Source organism: Maniola hyperantus, chromosome 27 (genome assembly GCF_902806685.2).
Source record: "Maniola hyperantus chromosome 27, iAphHyp1.2, whole genome shotgun sequence".
In the NCBI taxonomy this organism is placed as follows: domain Eukaryota; kingdom Metazoa; phylum Arthropoda; class Insecta; order Lepidoptera; family Nymphalidae; genus Maniola; species Maniola hyperantus.
The window spans coordinates 5779438-5786226 of NC_048562.1; the positions used below are offsets into that span (position 1 = coordinate 5779438).

At 36.1% G+C, this 6789-nt stretch overlaps 1 non-coding gene across 1 annotated transcript; it reads right to left on the reverse strand.

The window, feature by feature from the left end:
* Positions 1-6447: 6447 nt before the first annotated feature.
* On the reverse strand, positions 6448-6520 carry TRNAA-AGC (transfer RNA alanine (anticodon AGC)). The gene has a single exon. It is a non-coding gene; the product is annotated as a tRNA-Ala (tRNA).
* Positions 6521-6789: the final 269 nt, after the last annotated feature.

Below are 6789 nucleotides of genomic sequence, written 5' to 3' on the forward strand. Positions count from 1 at the left end.
AAGAAAGCGTAGGACTACAATGCCGCATTGATTTTTTTCGGTCTACCTATCTTTTCCCCTTGCTATGAAAATGTCTATCTTTTTGTGATTCTGAACAATACTTACCCGTAGTAATGTATACTTTGGTAGGGAAGAAAATTTCCATGTTAACCGACTTCAAAAAACCGGCCAAGTGCGAGTCAGGCTCGCATAACGAGGGTTCCGTACTTCAGTCGCATTTTTTCGACGTTTTGCAGTATAACTCAAAAACTATGATGAATAAAAATAAATAAATATCTGTTTTAGAATGCACAGGTGAAGCCCTTTCATATAAAGATATAGTTATCTTACTTCGAAAATTGAAAATACTAATTATTAGTTCATGACCACAATTTAATTTTTTTTGTGTGATGTAACCACAAATTCACGGTTTTCAGATTTTTCCCCTAATATCAGCTATAAGACCCCACCTACCTGTCAAATTTCATGATTCTAGGTCAACGGGAAGTACCCCGTAGGTTTCTTGACAGACAGACGGACAGACAGACAGACAGACAGACAACAAAGTGATCCTATAAGGGTTCCGTTTTTCCTTTTGAGGTACGGAACCCTAAAAACATTAAACGAGCTGAATTACGTAAGCAAAATTTCCTTAACGCAAATTTTCACCAATTTTTACAAAGAAATAAGTGTTAAATCGTTAAATAGATCCCCACGCGGGCTCCAATACTATTGTACTCCTGTACCTACTATTAAGAGGAGTCTATTCGTAATGCACTCCATACAAACGTGGTTTAGCTCCCATTCGAATAACATACATTCAAACTATAAAAATTTTGTAGATACGTTCTAGGAACCAATACCTAGTCTGTGATTTTCCGTTCCAAGTAAAATATTCCGTTACAAAGTTAGACGGTCTTAAGAATTTACATCATGATCAACCCATCGCCGGCTCATTACAGAGCACGGGTCTCCTCTCATAGTGAGAAGGGTCTGGCCATAGTCTACCACGCTGGCCATGTGCGGATTAGTAGACTTCACACACCTTTGAGAACATTATGGAGAACTCTCAGGCATGCAGGTTTCCTCACGATGTTTTCCTTCAGCGTTAAATCAAGTGATATTTAATTGCTTAAAACGCACATAACTCCGAAAAGTTAGAGGTGCGTGCCCGGGATCGAGTCCCCGACCTCCGATTAGAAGGCGGACGTCCTAACCACTAGGCTACCACAGCTTTACACACAAATCATTAAACCTGTGTCACTTCACAACTCACAAATATATACCTACAGATTTGCAACTAGCGTGGCCCCCTCAGTCCCTCTCGCTCAAGCAGAGGTACACACTTGTGAAATGTTATTCCGTCTATTTGACGTTCGCTTCTGCTATTGTAGCCTCTTATACTGCAACACACTATAGCAGAGTAACTTCAAAAACAAAAATTGTATTCAATTTTCAAAACAAATCAACTATTTCTTTAAAATACTTGAGTCAACATAACCTCACTTCATGTTGTTTGTCAAGATCTCACGTACGAAAAAAAAACAGGCCAAATTGCCTCCTACTTTTTGGAAGTCGGTTAAAAATACATCTTGACAAACAAAAACGTGGCCACGGTGATATGGACAAAAAATTATCATTCCATCACGTTCTAATAAGAGCTTAAATGCTTTAGCTATCTCGCTCTAACAGTAAGTCACAATAGGGCTACTTCTACACTTCTACAGGTATTTGTCTTAAGTTACAACTAGTGTTTAACGATATAATTACACGTTAGAATAGCTAGAACGTGTCTACAAAATTACATCGAGTTTGATTGGTTAATTTCAAATAAGAATCAAACTACGTTGGTATGGAGAGAGTGACGGAGAGACTTCCGTCAACAATACCCGAAGGGAATCAATCAAGTCAGAGAATGTAGGCAGATTATTGTCAATGAAAAATTGGGAAAATATTTTTCTATTATTATTGTAAATCTTCTTTCGTTCGGCATCGTCAAAGCGTTGTGATTTGTAAACGGATTTTCGGATAAACATTATTTCAACACCTGCAAGGAAAAATCATCGTAGCTAAGGGTACGGAACCCAAAAAATGCTCTTTTTAGGGTTCCGTACCCTTATTCCTGTAAGATCACTTCGTTGTCTGTCTGTCCGTCTGTCGTGTCTCTCAAAAAACCTACAGTGTAGTTTCCGATGCCTTAGAATCATGAAATTTGGCAGGTAGGTAGGTCTCATAGCAGACATAAGGGGAAAAATCTGAAAACCGTGAATTTAGGGTCATCACATAAAAAAATTAAATTGTGGTCTTGAACAAATAATTATTATTTTCAATTTTCGAAGTAAGATAACTATATCAAGTGGGGTATCATATGAAAGGTCTTCACCTGTGCATTCTAAAACAGATTTTTATTTATTTTTATGCATCATAGTTTTTGAATTATCGTGCACAATGTCGAAATAATACGACTGTAGTACGGAACCCTCGGTGCGCGAGCCTGACTCGCACTTGGTCGGTTTTTTTCAAAGTTTGTTTGTGTTTAAACAAAAAAAGCACTTAAAAAACGTCGTAAATAATTGTGCCCCTTAAAATTTCATTAGCCGCAAGACAAATAAAGCTCGGCAATGGAAATTAAAAAGTTAATTAATATTTGGCCCACTTCCCAACTTTACAATGGCCCTTTGCTTATTAGGCCACTGTTGTTGTCAACAAAAATCTGTTATAGGGTTCCGTAGGACGGGTCTTTAGGCTGCGATTACGCCTGTAAGTTTTACTTACGTCAGTATCTTACGTAATTAATTGGCAACATCCATACTAATATTATAAATGCGAAAGGTGTCTGTCTGTCTGTCTACTAGCCTTTCACCACCTAACCGTTCAACCGATTTTGATGAAATTTGGTACAGAGATAGCTTGCATCCCGGGGAAGAACATAGGCTACTTTTTATCCCGGAAAATAAAAGAGTTCCCATGGGATTTTAAAAACCTAAATCAACGCGGACGAAGTCGCGGGCATCATCTAGTATTCACTAAGACTAAGATCTATTTCTTCGAACAGTGCGTGTTGCCAGTGGTGACATATGGATCCGAGACATGGTCGCTAACTATGGGCCTCATAAGAAAGCTCAGAGTCACTCAGCGGGCGATGGAGAGAGCTATGTGCGGAGTTTCTCTACGTGATCAATGAGGAAATGAGGAGATCCGTAGGAGAACTAGAGTAACCGACATAGCTCAACGGGTTGCGAAGCTGAAGTGACAATGGGCAGGGCACATAGTTCGTAAAACCGATAGACGTTGGAGTCCCAAGGTGAGGTAGTTTGAGCTGTGCGTTGATAGGGCAGTCAGCCAGTCAGTCACCTTTTCCTTTTATATATTTAGACTAGCTTATGCCTGCGACTTCGTCCGCGTGGACTACACAAATTTCAAACTCCTATTTCACCCCTTTAGGGGTTGAATTTTCAAAAATCCTTTCTTAGCGGATGCCTACATCTATCTGCATGCCAATTGCCAAATTTCAGCCAGTAGTTACTGTGCGTTGATAGGTCAGTCAATCAGTCAGTCACCTTTTCCTTTTATATATATTTTAGATTATAACAAAGACAATTTGATACCCTAGTCGACATTTCGTCTAAATGTCAAAACAACCCTTGCAAAAGTGGTAGGTACAAAAATAGCAAGATAGCGCTACACTCAAATGTCAACTAAAGAATCTATAAGGAGAAACACCCCCAGGGTAGAGCGGAGCGAGGCAAAATAATTAATCTATGCCCCAGGGGTTAATATTTTTTCTCTAAGTATACTACATAATTACCATAATAGGTTACTTATAATATAAAATCAAAAGTTGACTGACCGACTGACTGATTTATCAACACATAGCTCAAACTCCTGGACGGATTGGGCTGAAATGTGGCATGCAGATCACTAATTTGAAAATCTTTTTGAAAATTACACAAATTGAAATTTGTGTCATTAGGTACCTAATTGCGGGCATAAGCTAGTTTATTTATGTAAGAGAGCTTTGCTTCCTAAAATATGTGGGTTTCGTTAAATTCCTCATAAATTTCACCAAAATTCACCATTGAAATTGCATTGACCAAAACTGCATAGGAGAATTTATTTAAGATGGCGACCGAATAACTTGACGTCCATAAATAAATTCCACGAGCTATTTCAGCCATCCACCGCTAGATGGCGCTGTTAAATTACCAACTATTCGTGCCGGAATAGTTCAGGAATTTGAATTTATGCCAAAATATGGGGTCGATAGACGGGAAACTTCTGAAACTTCCCACTTGGTAAGTGTAGATTAGAGACATTGTACTCTGAAAGCTTGTAGGAAATAGGTATGGTGCCTAATAGTCAAATCAGCAACTTTTTATCAAACGTCAAAACGCTTACTTAGTTTGGGAGCTCACAGTATCGTAACAATTGTTAGATACCTATTCTGAATAAATAATTTGACTTTGAATAAGCACACCTAGGCCATAAGCTTCTCTTATAAAGCACTATTGTCAACATTTTCCACTGATTCTTGTACTATTCGCTATTGTAAGTGTAGATTAGAGACTACATTGTGATATTTAAAGGCGGATTGCGGCGGCTTTGATGTCGGAACTGTACCTTAATAAAATATACAACCGCTAAGGCTATTATGGGTTTACTTGTATGGAGGATTATTTTACACGAATTCTGGCTACTTTGTAAATTCTTGTAAAATAAAGGAATTTCCAATTCAAATTTGATTTATTAAACTTTATTGCATATAATTAATATTGTTGATATTTATTTACTAGCTGAAGCTCGCGATTTCGTCAACGTGTACCTACTTATTAAGTTTTTAAAAAATACAAAAACTAAATTTTGAGATAAAATTAGTCTACTGCAGCGTGATTGAAGGACAAACCAACAAACAATCACGTAGTCGCATTTATAATATAGGTAGTGATTTGCGTTTTGTATTAATATTAGTGGATTTTTATCAATCAAAAATCGAATACGTAGACAGAGTACCTAATAAAGGTAGATGCAGGAACGTGTGCTTTCTCATTCGCACTAAAAAGAGAGCACAGATAAAGTTACTAATGTGATAAACAGAGACGCAGCTAACCTATTTTTTGTCCCTTATCGTGTGACTGGTTTTTTTCAAGAATACATACAAGAAGTTGCAAAACAAACTTTGAGAATTCATGGCGTAATTGTATTTCTCATGAGTTATTTACTTGTTTTCACATAAAAAACGTTTAATACAAATATTGTTGATCGGTTAATACAAATATTGACTACTAAACAATGGTAATAATTGTCGTGTTATTCATCGTTACGTCGTGCTATCGCTATCTCATACGCGGTTACACAGTACTTAAATCTACCTATTATTCTATCTACGATCGAATAGGACCGTTTTAGCCGCCATTTTGTAAGTCCAATAATGACATTTTACAAACGTCAAATGTCAGATTTTATACGCGATGCCCGTTCATGGCTAATCTAGCGTGAGTGCTTTGAAATCAGATATTTCCAGGTGTTTTCAATCCAAAAAAGTTTTTATATTTAATTTGGTTCGCTTCATTGGGGCGTGTTGTAATTTGTTAAATATTTTTAGTCAATAAAATTTAACTTTGTTACTTTATTTATGTGTGAAAGTGATTGTTGATATTTAATTTTTTCCAAATAAAATATAGCCATTATATAAAATAATAAAATATACTCAAGAATAATGTAGCTTTCTACTGGTGAAAGAATTTTCGAAATCAGTTTAGTAGTTCCAGAGATTACCCCTGCAAACAAAGATACAAACTTTACCTCTTTATAATATTAGTATAGAAGTATAGATAAGATATTTTTTTTGTTTAAATAATAATGGCATATAATTAAATTTAAACAAAAATATCATGTTTAGTTCTTTAAAAAGTAAGTAACTAAATATAGTTCGCACAAAATGTTTCGTCACGCGCCATGTTAACTCTATGGGTCAACTGTCATGTCATAGAGACTAAAATCGTACTTTTGATATGGACACGAAAAGTTAAAATGGCACTAAGTTAAATTTTAGGCGTAATAATAAGGTTTACAGAGTTTACTTACTCGAAATTGGTAACTAAATATTTTACGCCATCTATTATCGAGTAGAAAAACTAAATTATTTAAATCTACCTTTAGCTTTTCTTATTCTTTATCAGTATTTCTGCTCGAATGGAGCGCGTTTCGAAGCGAATACAGACGGACAAAATAAATACGAATGCAGTTCTATGTGTTATTTACGAATGAACGGTTTAGTGTATGTGAAATGCATTCGAATTTAGAATTTTATAAAACACACAGCTTATACCTAGTTTACCTTCAACTGAAAATTACTTAGTGGGTAAAATAAACTTTTTTTATATTATTGGGTAAAAAATTATAGCACATAATATATTTTAAAAAAAAGCTCAAAAACTTCAATAAACATTTACAAAAAGATGTATTATTTGGAGGCGCCGGGTATCGATCCCGGTACCTCTCGCATGCTAAGCGAGCGCTCTACCATCTGAGCTACGCCCCCGTTGTGTGATGCGACGAAATAGTATTACGCTTTCATTAAACGTCACAAAATAAGCAAGGGATGAAGTTAAGGAAAATCAAATATTTTCATAACAACTTAAACTCATCTTTATGATCTAAGACATAGGGTTCGAACTGGTATACTTAAAACAAACTGGCCGCTCGGAACCGTCTTTATACCAAAGGTACATTGTCATCGAGAAAGACATACTTACTAGCATAAACATATAAAAAACAGACAGACAGACAGACAAATTGATCCTATAAGGG